The sequence below is a fragment of the Lissotriton vulgaris genome, chromosome 9 (assembly GCF_964263255.1).
Source record: "Lissotriton vulgaris chromosome 9, aLisVul1.2, whole genome shotgun sequence".
NCBI classification, from domain to species: domain Eukaryota; kingdom Metazoa; phylum Chordata; class Amphibia; order Caudata; family Salamandridae; genus Lissotriton; species Lissotriton vulgaris.
The window spans coordinates 827886239-827909567 of NC_141697.1; the positions used below are offsets into that span (position 1 = coordinate 827886239).

A 23329-nucleotide genomic window follows, 5' to 3' on the forward strand; every position below is an offset into this window, starting at 1 on the left:
CACTCTCCACTCTGAATCTGCACTCTGAATCTGCACTCTGAAGCTCCACTCTGAAGCTCCACTCTGAAGCTCCACTCTGAAGCTCCACTCTGAAGCTCCACTCTGAAGCTCCACTCTGAAGCTCCACTCTGAAGCTCCACTCTGAAGCTCCACTCTGCACTCTGAAGCTCCACTCTGAAGCTCCACTCTGCACTCTGAAGCTCCACTCTGAAGCTCCACTCTGCACTCTGAAGCTCCACTCTGAAGCTCCACTCTGCACTCTGAAGCTCCACTCTGAAGCTCCACTCTGAAGCTCCACTCTGAAGCTCCACTCTGAAGCTCCACTCTGAAGCTCCACTCTGAAGCTCCACTCTGAAGCTCCACTCTGCACTCTGAAGCTCCACTCTGAAGCTGCACTCTGAAGCTCCACTCTGAAGCTCCACTCTGAAGCTCCACTCTGAAGCTCCACTCTGAAGCTCCACTCTGAAGCTCCACTCTGAAGCTCCACTCTGAAGCTCCACTCTGAAGCTCCACTCTGAAGCTCCACTCTGAAGCTCCACTCTGAAGCTCCACTCTGCACTCTGAAGCTCCACTCTGAAGCTCCACTCTGAAGCTCCACTCTGAAGCTCCACTCTGAAGCTCCACTCTGCACTCTGAAGCTCCACTCTGAAGCTCCACTCTGAAGCTCCACTCTGAAGCTCCACTCTGAAGCTCCACTCTGAAGCTCCACTCTGAAGCTCCACTCTGAAGCTCCACTCTGAAGCTCCACTCTGAAGCTCCACTCTGAAGCTCCACTCTGCACTCTGAAGCTCCACTCTGCACTCTGAAGCTCCACTCTGAAGCTCCACTCTGAAGCTCCACTCTGAAGCTCCACTCTGAAGCTCCACTCTCCACTCTGAAGCTCCACTCTCCACTCTGAAGCTCCACTCTGCACTCTGAAGCTCCACTCTCCACTCTGAAGCTCCACTCTCCACTCTGAAGCTCCACTCTCCACTCTGAAGCTCCACTCTGAAGCTCCACTCTCCACTCTGAAGCTCCACTCTGAAGCTCCACTCTGAAGCTCCACTCTGAAGCTCCACTCTGAAGCTCCACTCTGAAGCTCCACTCTGAAGCTCCACTCTGCACTCTGAAGCTCCACTCTGAAGCTCCACTCTGCACTCTGAAGCTCCACTCTGAAGCTCCACTCTGAAGCTCCACTCTGAAGCTCCACTCTGAAGCTCCACTCTGAAGCTCCACTCTGCACTCTGAAGCTCCACTCTGAAGCTCCACTCTGCACTCTGAAGCTCCACTCTGAAGCTCCACTCTGCACTCTGAAGCTCCACTCTGAAGCTCCACTCTGCACTCTGAAGCTCCACTCTGAAGCTCCACTCTGCACTCTGAAGCTCCACTCTGAAGCTCCACTCTGAAGCTCCACTCTGAAGCTCCACTCTGCACTCTGAAGCTCCACTCTGAAGCTCCACTCTGCACTCTGAAGCTCCACTCTGAAGCTCCACTCTGAAGCTCCACTCTGAAGCTCCACTCTGAAGCTCCACTCTGAAGCTCCACTCTGCACTCTGAAGCTCCACTCTGAAGCTCCACTCTGCACTCTGAAGCTCCACTCTGAAGCTCCACTCTGCACTCTGAAGCTCCACTCTCCACTCTGAAGCTCCACTCTGAAGCTCCACTCTGAAGCTCCACTCTGAAGCTCCACTCTGAAGCTCCACTCTGAAGCTCCACTCTGCACTCTGAAGCTCCACTCTGAAGCTCCACTCTGCACTCTGAAGCTCCACTCTGAAGCTCCACTCTGAAGCTCCACTCTGAAGCTCCACTCTGCACTCTGAAGCTCCACTCTGAAGCTCCACTCTGAAGCTCCACTCTGAAGCTCCACTCTGAAGCTCCACTCTGCACTCTGAAGCTCCACTCTGAAGCTCCACTCTGCACTCTGAAGCTCCACTCTGAAGCTCCACTCTGCACTCTGAAGCTCCACTCTGAAGCTCCACTCTGCACTCTGAAGCTCCACTCTGCACTCTGAAGCTCCACTCTGAAGCTCCACTCTGCACTCTGAAGCTCCACTCTGAAGCTCCACTCTGCACTCTGAAGCTCCACTCTGAAGCTCCACTCTGCACTCTGAAGCTCCACTCTGAAGCTCCACTCTGCACTCTGAAGCTCCACTCTGCACTCTGAAGCTCCACTCTGAAGCTCCACTCTGCACTCTGAAGCTCCACTCTGCACTCTGAATCTGCACTCTGAAGCTCCACTCTGCACTCTGAATCTGCACTCTGAAGCTCCACTCTGCACTCTGAATCTGCACTCTGAAGCTCCACTCTGCACTCTGAAGCTCCACTCTGAAGCTCCACTCTGAAGCTCCACTCTGAAGCTCCACTCTGAAGCTCCACTCTGAAGCTCCACTCTGAAGCTCCACTCTGAAGCTCCACTCTGAAGCTCCACTCTGAATCTGCACTCTGAAGCTCCACTCTGAAGCTCCACTCTGAATCTGCACTCTGAAGGGAAGGCGGGTGCCGGCAATGCCGGCTGTTCATCGAGAGGGAGGGGGGGGGGGGAGGGGGGCGGGAGAGGAATAAGATATCGAGGGATACATGCTGGAAACAATCATACTTCACGCAACTGCTGTTCAGCCCGACAGTTATCCTCCTGTGAGATGGCTGAGGGTTTCAGATGAAATGCGGAGAGCACCAACTAAACCGAGGCAGCGGTAGGGGGGCGGGAACGGGGCACAGGAAGGCGGGTGCCGGCAATGCCGGCTGTTCATCGAGGGGGGCGGGAGAGGACACGGACGGCGGGAGACACCGGAGCAGGAAGGCGGGTGCCGGCAATGCCGGAACAGATTCGGGGGCGTTCCCGGCTTTCGCCTGACGTCGCGTGACGTAGGCAAAAGCCAAAGAATCTCGGGAACGCCCCCGTGTCTCCTCCGGCATTGACGGACAGGCCCGTCTTCCAATGGCTAGTCTCCATTTATGGAGCTAGCCAATGCAAGACGGAGGCCGTTCCTGTCTCCCATATAGATCTCAAGAGGTTTTTGCCTGCGCAAAAAAGATGCGCAGAGCGCATCTTTTTCGCGAGGCAAAACCTAAAAATAGGGCCTTTGGATTGGCTGAGAGACGATTTATCTCCTTTCTGTGTTTTTGGTACTCCTATACAGTGCCAAGAAGCATGCTTTTTATGGTCTGGATTGACAGCACAGCTGTCACCAGACAATTATGTGATTATCACTAGAGAGGGGCTTTGGCTCCACCCACATGTTGGGAGCCAGAAGTACATGTTTTGTTTGGGCAGAAGTCATTTGCTTTCACAAAAATGTCCTTGACCTTCAGCCGCTATGATCACATTTTTGTTTATTTATCCAGTTGCTTAAGCTTGAACTTCGAAGGGCACACACACACACAAACACACACACACACACACACACACGCACCCACACACGCGCACACGACATTGGAATGCTATTAAAGGGTTTTAGATAACTCGATAATTGATGTCGTTTTTCTCTGGCCGCACAAATGGAGGGAGGGAGGGCAGTAATTAAAACTTGCATAGGAATTTAGGTCTGGCTTAACAAGGCAACTCTTACCTGACCTTTTAACCTACACCAATAGTAATCTACAGTTCTTTGCTTCATCAGAAATACAGATCTAATCCCAATTTTGCCAATGCTTGTTGTGATTTGGCATCAATCTGTTCAGCTGTTTTTAAAACATTAGCATTTAAAGAGAGTATCGGAGGGGCATAGTGGGGGGTTAATGCTCAGAAAACAAGCAGTCAGTACATCTAACAAAAGGTTAAGGGGGAGAGAACAATGAAAACTATATATACTCCCACAAATTCAATTAAATAGAAAAGAATCAGAAAGAAAAAGATAAACAGTGGTTAAAGAAGCCCTTTAGAACAGAGTTACTGATATTAAAATTCCATATTTATTACATAATACAACAATAATTCTAAAAAAACACATATGCTCAAGACAAAAGTGTTGGTGAACATAAAAGGAAACATATCACAAACCAGACAAGTGGCAAACAAAACCATTAAATGTTGGGATAAAGGAACAACATAGACAATATAATATAGCGGTCGAAACGCCGTCGACGCTTCTCTGTGGCCCAAATTGAATTAAGGACACAATATACTCATGTCTATGTTGTTCCTTTATCCCAAAATGTAATGGTTTTGTTTGCCACTTGTCTGGTTTGTGATATATGTTTCCTTTTATGTACACCAGCACTTTTGTCTTGAGCAGATCTTTGTTTTTTAGAAAAACGTCGGGTTTGCGCTATATTTTCTCGTTACCTTAAAAATATCTTGGCAAACTGTGTTTAAAAGTTAATACCATCGGATAAGCGTGTTTGGTTCAAACAGCCAAAGAACACAACAATCCGAGAGCACAACCAAGTCAAATGAAACAACTACAGAGGAACGACCAGACGAACGCGGGTTACAGTCTATGCGTGCAGGACTTATCATACCTGTAGGAACTCCGGACTGTTCCAGTACAATACACTGGACTAGAATACTGTTATTAATTACATGAACTGTTGATCATTGCCGCTGTTAAGTTAACAGGTGTCTGAACACCAGCTTTGTTACTCTGGAGTCATATCCGGGTGTTCCCGCTCTACATGCCGTTACTGAACTCCTGCATTTGCTACTGGAGCATTTGTGTTCGATTTGGACTATTATGTGAAGCCCTGATGAAGTTCCCTGCGAAGGAATGAACGCATTGGCTGAGCTTTTCGTATCTCTGATTTGGTTTAGAAATTTGAACTAAAGAACTTTCTTGACACTACTATCGGACTACTGGACTTCATTACCTGTTGCACCCCCCATTTCATTGCAAACAACTTTGGAACTGGAGCACAGAGGTGTCACGCAACTGCTGGCGCTGGGGTTGGTTGAGCAGGGACATTACATACTGGAACTAGCATGAGGTGCGGAACCCTGGGTCCACCGTTGCTATTCTTGACATTTGCAAATGAAACAAGCATTTGAAAAAGAAGCACAGTGGCGCGTTCTGTTCAATTAGTAAACTGATCAACGACGAGGAATGCAGAAGCCACCCTGCACACCACTGCTCACTCCCGAGAGCAAAACGCCGTGGGAGTGAACATTGGAAAGGATGGAGAGTGAAGCTAGACGGATGAAAAACAGCCAGGTTTTAATCTGTTTTCTAAATGCCCAATGATCTTGTGTGCGGCATGCACACACACAGTGAAGCCAGATGGATGAAAACAGCCAGGTTTTAATCTGTTTTCTGAATGCCCAGTGATCTTGTGTGCTGCATGCTGCAAGTGGAATAGAGTTCCATAGGGCAGGGGCCAAAGCCCTGAAAGAGCGCCCCCATCTCTACACCTACTCACCTGAGGAGTGCAAGCCAGATGCAAGTCTACGGAGCGCAGTGCTCGCATTGGAACATAAGATGTACAAAGCCCCTGCAGTATCTAGGGACCCTGGCCGTGTAAGATCTTATGAGAAGTGCAGAGAATTTTAAACAGAAGTCTCTGTTCGATAGGCAGCCAATGAAGACGGCGCAAAAGATGGGAGGTGTGACAGTGCTTGTGGAGGGCAAAGAGAATGCTGTGAGTAGTTGGCCTGGCATATGCTGACCACTATTTATAGTGGGCACCTTGTACCAGTCCAAACAACCCTTATTGATGATTGGGTTAAAGGCACCCTTTATTGAAAGCTATCCTAGTGGTAGCTATGGGGAGCAGCCTTCAGGCTAAGTCTAGAAGGAATGTAAAGCAGCTTGTTTTACCAGATCAGAACTTCCTAAATGACCAAATGAAAGGAGAACCACAAAAGGAATATATGAAATATATGTATTTATTACTAAACACTCTCTACTAACCTCTTTATGAGATTAGAGAACAAAGCACACATTATTAAATCACTAGAACAACAGTAAATAGCACAATACACAGTGGGCTCCAGGGGTAGACCAAACCATATAGAAAGTGGTATAACAACCACACCTTGACTAGATACAGTGCCTAGAGCACGTAGAATCGCTGGGACCCCAAGGAACCACCCAAGGTAGTGACACAAGAGACCCACGGAGGACGGGTGCAGTGAAGGAACACAGGCGAGAGCTCGGTACAACTCTATGGGAAAGTCGCAGTTGGAATTTTAAAGACACTTCGGAGAGGACTAAGCAAACCCTTTCAAACATAGAAGGTTCTAAGGCCCGCACCATTGTGAGTACCGGAATACCTGTGTTACCTAACCTAGGGAAGCCGGGTGCTTAGGTGTCAAGTGATGTCAGAAATCTTTGTTGTTTTCAATGGGGTGATGCGGAAAAGTGTTGCTGCTGTGAAGAGGAAAAGTGTCCAGTGGAATCCACGCCTGGATTCGAGGAGAGAAGAACCTGAAAACAGAGGCAACAGAGTGTGGGTCACTTTAGGGTGACCAGGGGCTCGGTAGACGAATGCCCACCGATGTCAGGTGCGATGACGCAATGCTGGACTCTGCAGCCACGGGGACCAGGAGACGTTGACGACGATCAAAGTCTGGACATGAGCTGTCCCACGAAGGATGTCGAGTGCTGGAGGGATCAGTGTCCGGATGGAACACCAACAAGCCTTGGCAACTGCACCCCACGCGGTCAGAGGAAATCAGCTTCGGTGAGGATCAGCAAGGTCCTGAGGACTCTCCAAGCAATGGAGAGTTATGACACGTTAGGAGTAACCAGGAAAGCCCACGGAAAGTTAAAGTTACCTTCACAGGGAACCACAGGCCAAAGGACCAGGGATCACGAAGGGACCTCGAGATGAATCACGAAATATCAGCCCACGGAACACTCATGGTGTGTAGGCCATAAATCTTTGGTGCAATTACTGCTCAGGGTCAGGACTACAATTAGCCCAAAGCACAGCCTCAGGTATCGCCGAGAAACATAGGCTGCTGCAAAAGTACACGCTGCACAGGGGTTTGGGTTGCACAGTACCCACGAGGGATACGGGCCTCAGAATTGCTGACAGCACAGATCAACCTCAGAGACCTCGGGAACCCACCTCCTGTGTTGCAGAAATCTTCGGAGTCCTCAAGAGCTCGGGAAATGCAAACGGTCAGATGCGTTTAGGTGCCAGCTTAGCAAGGGAGTAACTCCTTTACTCCAAGGGAGATTCTTCAGACGTCCACCGTCATGCAGATCGTCAAAGTACTTGGTTTCTGTAGCAGAGTTTAGTCCAGATAAAATCTTAAGTCCTGTAGTCAGGGGTTCCTACTTTATACCTAAGGAAGGCGTGGGATAAACTCTGGGAACCCACCTATGGGAGGGTCAGGACAGAGGGGTGATTTCACCCATGGCTGTGTCCAGTTTCGCGCCAGAGCAGGAGCCAATGGCTCCTGGAACCGGTTTGAACTGGACTATGTACAGGGACACCAAATGTTCCCCCAGTGCAGACATCAAAGCCCTCTCAGAGTGCACCCATCCAGCCCCAATTCACTAAAGCCTGTCTGGGAGGTGATTACATCTCCCTGTGACAGGAAGCCTATTGGCTAGCCTTCCCCTGCTCAAGCTTGGCTCAGCAGCAGGAGGGCAGACTTGGGTCTTTGACTGGCAGCATCCATTTTGTGATGCCCAGGTTGAGAAAGCTGGTACCAGGTGTATTGGTGTGTCGCATATGTCCCCTTAGGAGGGTGGAATCATACCTCTCCCGCCAGTTACTGGCCGGGAGGTATGATTCCAAGGTGTTTGACACCAAACATAACATGTTTTTAAGCAGCCGTTTTAAAGTTAGCATTTACAGCGAGGTTATAATGCACTTAAAAGTATATGGTTGGCTGCATCACAAACAACCTCGGAGAATAGGCTCCGAAGGCTGCAGAGGGGCTCTGCTCATGCATGGGCACCCTCTCACATAAAACCCAGCACCCTGCCTTCAGGATTGATAAGGCCTGCCAAATAGGTGACTGATAGGTTTATATGTGCAGTAATATAAGTTAGATATAGTGAACCTATATCTAAGTAAGGGGTGCATGTACCACCTTACACAGGCTGCAGTAGCAGACCTATGGTGTCAGTTTAAATGGTCTCTCAACGGTGGCACAATACATGCTGCAGCCCTGGGAGGCCTCTGGGGTAGCTATGCCCTAGGTACATAGTATACCAGATACTAGGGACGTACAAGGGTACCCCAGAATTAAATCTGGAGTGTACCTAAAGTACATGCAATCAATTTAGAGGAGAAAGCAGCTAGGCTGAGGTCCTGGATAGCAGGATTCCAGCCAGTCTAAGTCGAAAACAGTGAAACATCAGCAAAAAGTGGGGGTAACTATAAGAAGCAGATCCTAGTCTCCTACAAATGCGGGCAGCCGCGTTCTGTGCCCGTTGGAGTCTCTTGGTGACAGTTTTATTCACGCTAAGTAGAAGTCCATTACAGTAGTCAAGACGCGACTGAACCACCGATTGAATGTTCACTTGTCGAGTAGGAGCATCAAAAAACCCCAGAATGGGTTTCAAACCGCGAAGGTGGCCGAAGCATGTACCTGCCACCTTTTTGGCGTGAAGCTCGAATGAGAGGGCCTTGTCCAGCAGGACCTCCAAGATCTTGACTACACTTTTTGGTTGGGGCGGGTGTGCCCAGGGCCGCAGGCAAACAATGTTAGTCCCATTTATGGGTATTGCGACGTACCAGGAGTACCTCCGTTTTCGAGTAGTAAATAGTTATCCCCCATCCAGTCTGAGATGGCCAGAATATCCTCACGGAATTTCAGTTGGTCTAGATCTGGATTGTTGGAAAAGGTGAATACCAATTGCGTATCGTCAATATACAATATCATATTAATATTCCGGGCTTTGGCCAGGAGGGCCAGAGGGCAGACATACACGTTGAACAACGTAGGGCTCAAGGCAGAGCCTTGGGGGACATCATTGCTGAGGGGGTAGATGCTGGACAGATAGGGAGGGGCGTGGATCTGAAAGGAGCGTTCAGATAGAAAAGACGCAAACCAGGCCAAGGCCTTGCCTCTGACCCAAATCTCCCGAGTCGTTGAGGTAGAATCTTATGGGAAACCATGTCGAAGGCCGCACTCAATCAAGTAAAATCAATGCTGAAGTGTTGCCCTCATCAAACGTAGCCCTTAGTTGCTCTGTGACCACCAGTAGAGCGGATTCCGCACTATGTCTACGCCAGGACCCCTTTTGTGATCTGTCCGAGATCTCATTGGCTTCCAGATATTTGGTCAGAGTGATATTAACATGGCACTACATAATCTTGGCCAAATATGGGAGCAGAGAAATTGGCCGAAACTTCTCCGGAAGAGATGCACCTAGTGCTGGCTTTTTCAACAGGGGGATAACCTTGGTATGCTTTCATGATTTGGGGATTTCTGACAACTGGCGCGATCTATTAATCAGTTCTCTACCCTCAGTCATAAGAGAGTCCTGAAATGTCCGAAAGGTGTCCGGTTTTACTGGATAATCAGGAGAGCCTGATCCAACCTTTGCTGCCAGGACATCCATGTCTTTAAAAGACAGAGATGGTAGGTCTTGAAGAGAGTAGGGGAGATCAGGTGAGCTAGTAGTCGCCCAGGATTTGGAAGTGCCCATTCTAGAGTTGAGTTCGTTGTAAATGCACTCTACTTTATTGATGAAATAACGTGCCAGTGATTCATAGTGCAAGTTGGTGAAAATTATATTGTTAGTTCCTGCTGGTGGTTTTATCATATCATTCATAAGAGAGAAAATTGTTTAAGAGGGGTTGGGACTTGATGTGATCAGATTGGTGTAGAAGGCGGCTTAAGTCTTTTGGACTAATTTGTGGTAGGTTTTAGTAGCCTTCCTGTAGATTTGTTTTGCAATGGGGTCATTGGTGCGCCTCCAGATTCGTTCTAAAATTTTACAATGTTTCTTTTCCAGCACCAAAGTCTCGTTATACCAAGCGTGTGACTGCGTACGCTTGGCTCTGGTCAGTTTGTCTGGAATACAGCGATCGAGTGAGTTGTTAATCCAACCCCTAAAGGCTCTATCAGCTGCCTCCAAATCAGTAGGCCAGTCAGGGTGTGACGATTTTAGGGTGGACGCAAAGGTTGTGCTTCCAGTTTGTGTCAGGGACACCTCATGGAAGGCTGATGAGAGTCAGCAAAGGTGCGCCAGCAAGACCAAGGCACATAGGGATGAGAAAGTTATCCGTCCAGGGTAGCGGGAGGGGGTTGTGGACTTTGAGAGAAAACTAATATTAGAAAATACTGGATCGAGTAAGTGGCCTGCAAGATGTGATGGTCCCTCAACTAACTGAGTTAGTTGGCAGGCATCCATGTCTCCCAAACAGTTGGTAATATCCCGGGAGTCAAAGGTTTCCTGATGTAAGTTGAGATCGCCTATAATGCTAAGGTTGGCTGTCTCTAGGACAAGAGTAGATGCAGTGTTTGCTAGGGCTTCTTGAAAAGCCCTGGCAGGACCTGGTGGGAGGTAAATGAGAAGCCCAGTGAAAGTGAAATTGTGTGACATTGTGATTTTAAACAGGGCGCTTTCACAATCTGGGATAGTCTGAGGGAAAAAACTGATTTAAATATCACTGCCAGACCACCTCCCCTACCGCAAGGTCTGTTCCGTGAGAGCATCGTATAGCCTATAAAAAGGGCAAGGCAGGAATTGCCACGGAGTCAGTGGTTAACCAGGTTTCCGTCTAAAAAACTATATCCGGTTCGGAATCCTGAAGAAGATCATGCACCCGCCTTTGGCCATTTGCGTGCTTTCATTATTGAAAGACACATGCAAAGGTCAATCCAATGTGTGAGAGGAGTCAGCCCCACACGGAGAAGTTTAGAGTGCTCACAAGAAGCCTCCCATAGAGCAGCGCATGCGTGCTGCACTAGGCTTGACCTAAAAAAATGGGTATATCTTGACACTTGGTCCCACGGGAGTCTCAGGGTACCAACAAATTTAAAGGATATGGCCTTCTAATTGGCTATGGGAGCTTTTTTCCTCCCAGCTATTTTTTCGGAACCATTGTACCAAATTATTAGATTGGCTGACTGCAACACTGAAGAAAATGATGTGGCCACCATTACAAAGCTCTGAGCCTTGATCCCCAAGTCTTGAAAAAAACTCTTGAAGGGTCACATAAGGGGACAGGGTGTATATTATTTTGTATCGCTGGTACCAGTACCCTTTACCACAGTACCCAGCAAGGTACTCGCTGTGAAGCTGTGGTACTGGTACCAATAAAACATTCAAAATTACATTGTGTATCGAAATTGTGCAGCCCATAGGCTGCGTGCAGGTGTGGATGAACGACTGCATTGCGTTGGGCTCTGGGACAACCAACCACTGCACACTGCTGAATGCTGTGCGCAGCAGGGAGATTGGTACACAGCCTGTCTGTGGCCGGGCCTGGTTGCCAGCTCCCACTGCTCACCACCTTCAACCTTGCGCCATGGCTGCTCGCAGTGGGGTTGGGCACAAGACCTGGGTACAAGCCTTACCTAGCAGGCAATACCTACTGTACATAATCTTTGGCATGCAAGCAGAGGTTGGCCACTCTTGTGGGTTGGACACATGGCCTGGCACCAGACAAAGCCCAGCGGCCAACTCCCTCTGCACAAGACCAAGGGCCATGTGCAGAAGGGATTTGTTGCTTCCAGGGTATTGGTTGCAGGTTGCCCAAGGGGTTAGGCATGTGTTCAGTTGAGAATATGATAAAACAAACTTTAGAAATTCACTGAAAAAAAACTAAGGTTAAAGTGACATTATAGTCAGGTATGATGAGTTTGTAGCCTACTATAACAAGCATTGGCATAGCCAATAGGTCTCGCCTTTGGGACCGTACAAGTGTTTAGCCATGCAACAGTTATTATTGTTGCAGTAAGGATATTGTGCTGCATAACTAAATACTTATAAGGTCCCAAAGGCGAGACCTATTGGCTATGCCAATGCTTTTTTTTTTGGGGGGGGGGAATGTATGTTTCCTACTTGTGAGATGCCTTTTCACTACATGCATTCCCCCACTGTGGCAGTCGAACTGAAATAAAAAGTAATAAATAACGAATAGGCAGAGCGCAGGGGTGCTAGATGCTCCTGGCCCAGCACTTTCATTCTTTCATTTTCGGACATCTGCTCATGTGGTCTAGGGTGGGCTTGCGCAGGCCCCCCTCCCCTGCAGAGCAAGCAGCGATTTCACGGAAATGGCTGGTTTATATAAAATGTTGGGAGGGTGGGTGTTTAAGGCAGTAGAGAGAAGAGAGCGGGGGCAGACCAGGCTGGCCACGGTGGACCCCGGGTGCGGATAATACCCCAGACTGCACATGGCAGGTGGCTGCGGCATACATGCCAACATTTCATAAGAGCAAAGAGGGAGATAAAAAAAAAAAATCGGGAGAATGGGGCCTTGAATCGGGTTACTGGCATCTGTGGGCTTTGGAAGTGTGCTGCTGCAGGAGTGGACATTTGAAACACAAATGCACTTTTTTTTACCTTTCAGAAGCATGGAGGCCAAAGGCAGGCAGAGAGAGGGTGATGCTAGTGTTGTGCACTGGCCTGGCAGGTTGCGGGCAATGCATGCTCCCCCTCCCTCACCCCCCACCCTGTGTGACAGCCCGGGCTGAAACAGCTTTCTGTGCACACACGCAGCCGACCCCCCACCCACCCAGTACTTCACAGGTCTTTAAAAGACCGTTCCCTTGTTAATGATGCTTTGTTGGATTTTCACCCCTTCGAGAGCCCCTGCATGGCCACTCTGACTATTGCTGGAAGAATTGGCACTTTACACAATAACGAGCCCTGTCAGCTGAACCCCCGAGGAATCGGGTTTTTTCTTGCAGGAATCGGGAGGCGGGAGACTAGCCTTGAAATCGGTAGTCTCACGCCTGAATCGGGAGGGTTGGCATGTCTGCTGCGGGCAAGTGGGGGGCGTGGGGAGGAGTGGAGGACACCACATGGGTGCGGGCGAGTGGAAGGGGGCGGAGACACTGCTTCAAAAACTCCGTCACCCACTGCCGAAAGTAACCCAAGTTATGGGAGCTCAGAATCAGGGGGTGCCGATAGAAAACAAAGGGGGCTATAACGAGCCAGTCTCCTACCCAACATGTACATTAAAATAAAACATCTCTGCCCCAAAACAACCGACTGCGCGGACAAATGTGATGTAAATCTTCTGGGAATAACCGAATTGGGCAAAAGGCACGACAAGTAAACCTATGTTATGGGGCTATGGCTGCTGCCAGAGTTCTGTGTGTACTCACCAGGTCTACGGTACCACAGCAGCAAGGTAGCCTCACTGGTTAATGCGCCTGCTGCAGAGACGTGCAGTGTCACAATGCTCCATAGAGGGGCAGTGTGAGTGCTAGAAAGCACAGCATTATCACGCTGGTCTGGGACTTGTATTGCATGTAGATAGGTCAGTGGGTCACACAGATTGTGTTACTGAGAATGATGGTTGTGTTATCTGAAGTCCTAAATTACAATTGTTTGATCTGTGCAGCTTACTGAGGTATGAACCCAGTGCCTATTTAAGTACTTTTTGAACTCTGATCCGGAGGCGCTGTTTCTTTCTGGGTGATTTGTTTTCTGTAGCGCTTTCAACACGGCGCTGCAGCAGTCCGCACTATACTGCAAGTATTAGCTTTAGCAATGTTTTTTGGTCACGTAGCGCCCCGGAGCTGTTGCGAAGCATGGAGTGAAATGCTTTTTAGGTTTTGGCTGGTGAAAAGATGCGCTCTGCGCATCTTTTTCGCGCAGGCGAAAACTAATGAGTACTGTAGTGGAGTTAGGAACGGCACCCGTCATTTATTGGCTAGCTCCATAAATGGAGCCTAGCCATTGGACGATGGGCCTGTCCGTCAATGCCGGACCAGATTCGGGGGCGTTCCCGAGATTTTTTGGCTTTTGGCGACGTCACGCGACGTCAGCCAAAAGCCGGGAACGCCCCCGAATCTGGTCCGGCCGGGCCGCAAGCAAGCCGGAAGTCCCGCCGCCGCTCTTTCTATGCCAGGGGAAAAGTGCCCGGAAGAGAGCCCAGGCCCCGGCAGAGGAAGGACACCGCAAGCGCCCCCGCCACCTCCTGGGAGCAGTCCAGTGAGGTTTCAGGTTCTCCGTGTCCCTCCCTCCGCCGTCCCCCCTCCCGCTCTCCCCCCTCCCACTCTCGCTCTCCCCCCTCCCGCTCTCCCCCCTTTAAGGATGACAACGTGGGATGACGATGAAATGGACTCTACTTCTCCTTTCACTGCCACTCTCCTACCAATATTCACTTATTCCGTAATCAGCCACCTCCTATGTCACTCTCCATAGTGTTTATCATTTTCTCCATTTCCCATCTTTGCTGTCACTGCCCACCACACGTGTGAGGGAATGCAAGGCTGGCCCAAATAACGATGACCTCAGACACTGATGGTTCTCCGTGTCCCCCCTCCCGCTCTCCCCCCGGTCCTGCCTTCCTCCCGGAGCCTGGTAATGAAAGCCTAAGCAGTCCGGTGAGTTTTTAAGTTCTCCGTGTCCCTCCTCCCGCCTTCCCCCCTCCCGCTCTCCGTGTGGTCCTGCCTTCCTCCCGGAGCCTGGTAATGAAAGACTACGAGGTTGTGAAATGAGGCCCATGAATCTGCTACGATATCATGTGAATCTGCATTCACCCAAACAGCGGTTACAACATTCTACCTTTTTTCTGGTATATGTCTTTGTCTTGTAGGTCCTATTCACTTCCTGCCATACCCCCTGTATTTTATAACTTGATCACTTAAGTGATATTTGTATTAACTTCCCTTCCTTTTACTGATGTGATTTTTTTTGTCTGTCAATTTCATGTTCATATTTGTTTTTCCTCGCCCTTTCTGTTCCTTACTACACGTGGTGTAAATTGCTTAATTGCTCTTTTGCACTATCCAGATATGTGCTGCACGTTGTAAATGTCTAGATTGCTCCTGCCCATACCATATCTCACAGTGTAAATTAATTTATGTGCATTTTCCCCTTTCAAAACCATATCCTATTCAGTGTACACCAATCCCCTGCGTCACAGCACGTCACATCCTGTGTACACGGATATGTGCTGGTATAGCCCCCTGCGGAGTATATATGAATATATGTTCGTATCTCGTCGCCATACAGTATCCCTGCAGTGTGTATTAATATATGATTGTCCTCGTCGCCATACCATTCTCATGTAGTGTATACACCATGCCTTACTCTCCAGTGTATGTCAACCTGTGTCCGTATCCCCCCCCATAATAAATTCAGCCAGTGCACACTAATCTCTCTTCATTCTCGTAGCTTACAGTATTTGTAAATGTGTATCTATATTATTATTTCTTAATCCACATCCTTCCCACTGCTCATTATTTGTACGTCCTTGTGTAATTTCTCAATGCCATACTCCCTGAGATGTTTATTATAATAAGTGCCTTTAACATTTATCCCTATAGCTCCGTATAGGTTTTATCCACACCATACATTCAACAGTATTTCCGCAAATGTCATTTTTCCCATACTGTATCCTTAGTGCCATTCCTCCTCATATCTCGTGTAAAGCATATTAATAATATATATGCATATATTCCTTCGCCCGTACCACACTGTAATGATCTATCCAGCCGTGTATAGTATCACGTGTGTGTACTTCCCTTCCTATGGCCCTTATTGCGGGTATGTACACGCAGTCCCTCCATTACTTCCATTTCTTTGGTCCTGCGTCGCCCTTGTCAACACTCAATGTAAACGTGCGCGGTTATTTCCTATACGTCGCCCCAGCAGTATATTTCTAGACATGTGTTCACATGTCGATCCCCACAGTGAGCATCTGCTCGGTTCCCAGCCCTGTCTTTGGAATCTTTTTTGAATCTGTATTTTTCTTTTGGCGCGTCCCTCGGAGCACGGCGTAGTGTCGTTTCCTGCCCACTTCCTTTCCTCGCAGTCTATATTCACGGTTGCATCTTGCTCTTGGGCAGTGTTTATTCACGGTTGCATCATTCTCTTGGGCAGTGTATAGGGCAGTCTATTTTCACGGTTTTATCTTGCTCCTGGGCAGTGTACAATGACCTCAGCAGCATATACATGCTTGTCCTTGCCCCACGCTCCCATGATGATCTCAGCAGCATATACATGTGCTTGTGTTCAGCCCACGCTCACATGATGATCTCAGGAGCACATACATGTGCTTGTGCTCGCCCTACACTAACATGATCCCCGCAACTAATAAAAAGTATCCTGTGCTCACACTCTAGATTACTAGCTGATCACACCTTCGTACACACACACTGTTCTTTAAAGTGTGTTGACATGTTTGCGCTCACATGTTGATCTGCAGTGCATACCCATGTTTGTGCTCACCGTTCTGCCTAAACGCCCTTCCTGGCAGTGTGTATCTACCTCTGATCACATGTTGATCCCAGCAGCGTATTTATAAGTTAGAGCTCACCTTCGTGCTGACATGATGTATGTATGTGTGTATATATATATATATATCTCAGTGGTCACACTTTGATTCCAGCAATGTAAATACACTTTTGTTGTGCTTTCCTTCGTGCTCGCATGCTGTTCTTCGGAGAGTTAATACAGACATATCAATGCTTGGCTTCGTGCTGTGCCTCGTACCTCTGTGCTCTTTGTTTTAATCATTTCCCAAGTTTGCAGTGCTGCACATGTATTTGAAAACATTGAGAAATCCACACCTATTAGCTTTACCAGTGCTTGTTGCCTATGCTTGCGCATGTTCTGTCAGGGATTCCTGGAGTGCTTTAGTTCCCCATCTAAGAATGAAGTAAGCAACGCGAGGTGTTAACATGGAAAAGATGCTGCTCAGAGTGACGTGCCATTCCATCCTCCAATCCCAGCGTGGTGCTTCTTTCTGTCAGTACAGCCCGGAATCACCACCTCCCAAGCACTAATACCTCCTGCGTGTAAAAGCAGCACCACTAGAACTAGAGTGACATACGCAGAAGCGAGGATGAATACAACCGGACTTCAACAATAAGAAGCATAGACAAAGCCAGTAGGCCTCACTATTTTAAGAATGTCCACCATTTATAGAAACCGTTACTAACATTCTGCCAATATAGGCATTTCATTGTTTTTGTGAGTGCTAGAGTGCTTGGTTGCCTCATTAAAATAGGTTTGCTTTATTAAGCGAATTTGTACTATGCACCTCTATTTATATTAGAAAAGTGTGTTTCCTACTTGGTGTGCTTCAGTAGTGATGGGTGTGAGTGTTGCCGGTAGTGTTATTACTAATCTGTGTGGGGTGTGAAGGTAATGTGTGACTGCTAATGTGTATAAGTACTCCTGGTAGCGTGTGGATGCTAGCCGGTGAGGGGAGTGAATATGCTTCCAGTTGTGTGTGACTGCTAGTCTGTGGTGGATGGGGGGGCTTTTAGTTGCATGTGACTACAACATTCGGAGGGTTGTTAGCCCTGCTGGTAGTGTGTTGTGCTAGTCTGTGAGGGGTGTGACTGCTACTCTCGGAGGGCTGTTAGCGCTGCTGGTAGTGTGTGGTGCTAGTCTGTGAGGGGTGTGACTGCTACTCTCGGAGGGTTGTTAGCGCTGCTGGTAGTGTGTGGTGCTTGTCTGCGAGTGCTTGTGATATTGTGACTGCTACTCTGTTAGACTTTTAGTAGAGTAGGGTTGCTGGTCTTTGAGAGGTGGGAAAGTGCTATTGGTAGAGTAGAGAGAGTGCAGAGTAGAGAGAGTGCAGAGTAGAGAGAGTGCAGAGTAGAGAGAGTGCAGAGTAGAGAGAGTGCAGAGTAGAGAGAGTAGAGAGAGTGCAGAGTAGAGAGAGTAGAGAGTGCAGAGTAGAGAGAGTAGAGAGTGCAGAGTGACTAGGGACTGCAGAGTGACTAGGGAGTGCAGAGTGACTAGGGAGTGCTAGGGAGTGCAGAGTGACTGCAAAGCGACTGCTAGAGATTAAGCTAATGGCAATGTAAATGACAATGCCATTTATTTATCTGTTTTCAAAACCAACACATAAATAAAAATTTTGTCATTTACAATGCCAATAGCTCTAACTTTTCCAAAGGCGAAACCATTGCATTGTAAATGCTTGTTTTAAAAGTGCAATGACACAACCAGCGCTAATGTGTTTTTTTAAGAAGCATTGGCTGTGCGGAATGCATAGATGGGGGCTGCAGCAGGAGAGAGAGGCGGAGGGAGTTGTGTGCGCACGAAAGCACTTAATGAGCCATGAGGGCTCACAACTGCAAAACAAGGCAGGCTTAATGAGATAAGAAAGGCAGATGGGGGGTGTGCGCGTTCATGCGCACATGCACGCATGCTTTAGGCCAGGAAAAGCTTGTGGGTAGCACTTTGAAAACCCCCTTACTAAAGTCGAGCAAGCAGCGCATGCGTTGCTCTCGGCTCAAACTAAAAATATTCACTAAAAAAATGAAAGTTAATGTGGCGTTATAGTTACGTGTTGAAAGGAGGTAAGATCTAGTGTTTAAAAGGTTGAAAAAAACATTAAATTAACCTGTCATGCACTGCTTTTGATCTCTCATATTACATCACTCATGATGTTGAATGACATCTCAAATGACAACATTCATACCATCCCTGATGAAATCATCCTGTTACTGTCACAGTTTCCTATAGGGTTTGTGGACTTAAAGTAATTCAACACGCCACACATCTGCCCAATTTTCTATCATCAATCTATCAATTCTATCACCAGTCATGTGATAATGGACATACCTTTTACCATAAGCTGGACACATGGGTTATCTGTCAAATAACCTACCTTTCATAGAGGTTATCCTCTTTTTATTGGTGTTCAACTGCCTAACAAACCAAATGCCTCTGTAGACTTTAATGGGGCCACCCCCTTTTCAAACTTTAATCATCCTCTAAAAAAAGAGTTTGTACTCAATTCACCTTAGCAAATAACCTAATTAGAGGCTTCACATGTCCTGCAATTTTAACACCTTGGATGCTTGAGATATCCCTCTGCTGTGCTGGGCCATAATGTTAATGGGTGTGGTCATGACGAGCAGCACCCTAGAGGTATACCTCATGACGAGCTGAGCTCGTCATGAGCATCAAAGGGGTTAAGTCAAGAGTTTGACAAAAATGGATTTTCCACTGATGGCACACTTTTTTTCCAGGCCCTATGTACAATCCTCTATAGTTTGTTGAAATACATTACACACATTCTAGAGATTAGCATGATGGCTTACAACCTTAGTGCCATGTTTACAACCACAATGCGAGTTAAACCATCTCCAAGTATTTGGAATGGGGAGCAAGGGTGGGGGTTGAAGGGTGGTAGTAGCATCTAAAGTGGGGTTGTGTCGGTGAACAAAGCGTCCAGTTTAGACCAGATTTTATTGTTTTTTCTTCAAAGTGCTTATTAAGTGAGTTTAGAGAATTATCTGCTCCACTGCTAAATTGAACCCATTCCCACAAAGTGTGGACCGAAAGTTTGGAGAGATCTTTACACTCTAATAGAATGGCTTTAAGAGCGTATTAGACAAGGATATCACGTAAAAAGCGATCTTCCCTGCCTAGCCTACGGTTTGTATCAGTGGAGAGAATACTAAGAGCAATAGAAGCAAGGTTAGGAGTCCAGTTCCTCTGTAGAATTTGCAGGATAGTTTCGCCGACTTCCGACTGAATACTATAGAGAAGGACAAGTAGAGTATCATATGTTGTTACCTATTTGCTTTCCTGCAACTCCAGCAAGTGTCAGAGTTGAGGACACCTAGCTTAAAAAGCTGTCCCCTATAACCCTTCCTCCATCCCCTCACTCCTATTCCTACCCTGCTATTTCTCCTTTTCCCTCCTTACTCTCTTGCTCTCTCTCTCCTGGCTAATCTCTCACCTCTCCTGCTCTTTTCCTGCCCACACCTTGGTACTATTCTGGGGTAATCTAGCTGGTCGTTAATTGCTTTGCAGTTCTTCTCTCCTCTCCATTATAGAAGACATAAGATACTATGTATTAATACCATCGCATTACACTGCTATGCTGCATCACTTTGACCTCATGATGCGTCTACGTTAATGCAAAGGGTGATGTACCCTACTAGAACTCTCATATCCCATTATGCAACTGTTTCTCTCTGTCCTGTACTAAGTCCATAATTATTGCTTTGTAAAATTTTCAATAAAATTAATTCTGAAATGTAAAAAAAATCCCTAAGTAGGTCACAGGTACAGTCTACATTTTTCGAATATATGAAAAGCCTTAAAATCTTCAGCAAAGATATGCAAGAAAACATTCACACCTTATAAAATCCTCTATACATAGAACTGGTGATCTATAGCACTGCCCAACAACTACTTAAAATGAGTATGTGCCCAGACACCAACTGGTGGATAATATACTGTAAACAGAAGCTTTGTCGTTTCTCACAGTTTTTGAACGAGATACTTTGGCTTTAAGCCACAACCTACTATGTAACATGCCTTTATAACCCACATCGGGTGTGTTCAAGCCTTTATCTTGTAACACTTACTTCTTGCACTCCTAACGTTACTAGTTTGTAAATGGCCCAGAACCTAATTTTCAACTTGCACAACCACACTTGTCTCCAGTTAGTCACCTATTTATTTCCATTCTATACACCCACACATGTACAAACAGTAACTCAATGTTGGATGTGGTGTGGTGGCTTAACTGTCCACTTTCGACCCAGGCGAAATAGGGGCAAATAATGGCACTTGACCAAAACCTTGTTGCTAGGTGATGTAAGCGAATTAACTCATCTCTCTTTGCTTCAGCCCAAACCCAGAAGTGCTTAGAATTAGGTTAATTGCATGTATGATGCACTATATAAATAAATGCATATCTGAACATCTCTGACTTCATTGGTGATCTCTCACCGAGTTCTATGCCCACAATATCTACACTGCTTGGAGGGGCAAGACAGAATCAGTATCCTTCACCGTTTGCTTTTAACGGTGTTGGTCCAGGAAATACACAGTGAATGTCACTTTAAGGAAGCAGTAGCGCCGCCATACACTCTGCACCCAGGATAAATGGAGGCACCGAACTGGACAATGGCAGGTAGTCTTGCACAGGCGGGAAGCTGGACTTGCGCGAGCCTCCTTTGTGAGCCGACTGGCTCGAACGATCGGAATCTATACTTAATAACCCAATACAACAAATGCGGTCTCATAAGCACTTTCAGCCTAACTTAAACAGCCAATATCTATCACAAGTCAGTCAGAGGACGACTGGGAGAACCATTTACTGCTGACAACTCTCCCGCTGCTGTCACTGCTTAATTTGAGTAAGTGGTAGCAGGTGCTCCCAGCCTCCCACTAAAATTCATTTTAAGGGACCGGCACACGAACGGGAAAAAACGGAGGAAGAAAGTCATCAAGGATAAAAAAAAAGTAGGGACCTGCAAGAGTAAGATAAGGGGCCATGGAGTGTCTGGCAGTGTATGAAAGAGCTCCCAGCCTTGGTATTCGGCGCACAGGTATTTAATATCGCCGCTGTGGTTTCTGGGCTGCGCTTTAAACACATTAAACACTGCCCAGAGTAATATGCACCGATGTGTCATTATGTCATGGGTAACGCCTCAAACAGGTGCTTTTTATAACTTGTAGCTTTGACTTTACAACGTGGGGTCTCAAAAAATGAAGGATTTCTAACTGCAGTATAGGTCCACTCTTGCTAGTGAAAAATGCAAACTACAGGTTTTAGCAAAACACAAAGCTTCGCCAAAAGAACACACTTAAAACCTCTGGCCGGTTACACCTTGCACTGTTTATCACAGCAACTGTTTACGAGAAATGCACTAGTAGCTTTCCAATTTGATAATCGTCCAGATTATACAATTGCTATTTACAAAGTCTCAGCCTTTTACACACACTTGGAACCCTGGGTCTGTGACCAGCTCTGGGGTCGACAGAGAGTAGCGCGCATACCAAGTGCTGATGCCTCCCACGCAGATTGCTAACGGCCCACACCTACCAGGTGCACGTACAATCCGGCTGAAGGGGAGCCTCGGAATACCCATGGGCAGTATGTACTAAGGCAGCCATGGCGAGCGACCTTTGCTGCTGTAGATAGACCCAGAAAGTGGAGTCCGGAAGAAGGGAGCAAGACTGGGGAGTAATCATGCTCTCTACATCTCTGTTGATCGAGTCTGAACCCCTACTGTAGCACAGCATTAGTGCAATCATATCCGGGGCAAAGAAGCAGCAGTAATACAAATATACAACCCACTAAAAAGATTAGTATGTACAATAGAATGTAATTCCGTACAGTACAGAAACTCTTTGGCATGCGATTAAAATGTAGCTGAAATGCGAACCAAAAATTGGAATCAAATTCAATGCACTGGCAGACGCTGTCAAAGCAAAACGGTTTTATTTTGTTGTGCATACAGTATCTATACATGCACACTGTGACCGACGTACACCATACCTACTCCACGTATGGATACAGAACACTGCACACCGACCAACAAAGTGCCAGACATAATTGTACACATGCACAAAAAAAGACAGTGCTTTAAGTAGGAATAACAAGCATTGGAAATGCAATAGGTTTCGCATTAGGAAAGTTTGAGCTATTGGTCTTATAAATGACATTTTTTTTATTTATGTGTTGTTTTTTAAAATAGCTAAATTAATAGCTTTGTCATTTACAATGCCAATAGTTATAACTTTCGCAAATGTGACACCTATAGCATTTCTTATGCAACATGTTTTGTATTTACGTGACTTAGATGTATTGATATTACAAATAGCAATGGCTTTTAATTTTTTAAAATAATTAATACTTAAATAATTTATTTAATTTGTAATGTCAATAGCTTAAACTTTTGTAAATAACCTTTGTGCAGATTATGTTCAGTGTTTTTGTTATTGTGATGAAAATCCAAGAACAGAAGTGAAATATTAACATCTTTTTGTGATTTGTAATAAAGTTTGAAAGCTTGAAAACAGCTTGAAACATTGAAAGAACATATTTGAACCAGTGATGCTGTGGTGGTGCGGAGTGATACTGTGGTGGCGCTGAGTGATGCTGTGGTGGCGCTGAGTGATGCTGTGGTTGCGCTGAGTGATGCTGTGGTGGTGCTGAGTGATGCTGGGGTGGTGCTGAGTGATAATGTGGTGGTGCTGAGTGATGCTGGGGTAGCGCTGAGTGATGATGTGGTGATGCTGAGTGGTGCTGTGGTGGTGCGGGGTGATGCTGAGTGATGATGTGGTGATGGTGAGTGGTGCTGAGTGGTGATGGTGAGTGGTGCTGAGTGATGCTGTGGTGGTGCTGAGTGGGAGATGGGGAGAGGGAGAAAAAGGAGAGGAGGGAGAGGGAGAGGGTAAAGAGAGGGAGAGAGGGGGAGAGAGGAGAGAGAGAGGGGGGGAGAGGAGAGAGAGACGGAGACGGGGAGAGAGGAGAGGGAAGAGAGGGATAGGGAGAGAGGGAGAGGGAAGTGAGGGAAAGGGAGAGAGGGAAAGGGAGAGAGGGTAGAGGGAGAGAGGGGG

At 47.1% G+C, this 23329-nt stretch overlaps 1 protein-coding gene across 2 annotated transcripts in view; it reads right to left on the reverse strand.

The window, feature by feature from the left end:
* Positions 1 to 21935, reverse strand: part of TIGD3 (tigger transposable element derived 3) — a 61518-nt gene extending 39583 nt beyond the window's left edge. The window contains exon 1 of one of the 2 annotated variants that reach the window (XM_086938564.1): positions 21810 to 21935. The gene's annotated coding sequence lies outside the window, so the exon portion shown is untranslated. The remainder of the gene's footprint in view (positions 1 to 21809) is intronic. The other variant, XM_086938565.1, reaches the window with a different exon arrangement.
* Between the last annotated feature and the right edge of the window lie 1394 nt (positions 21936 to 23329).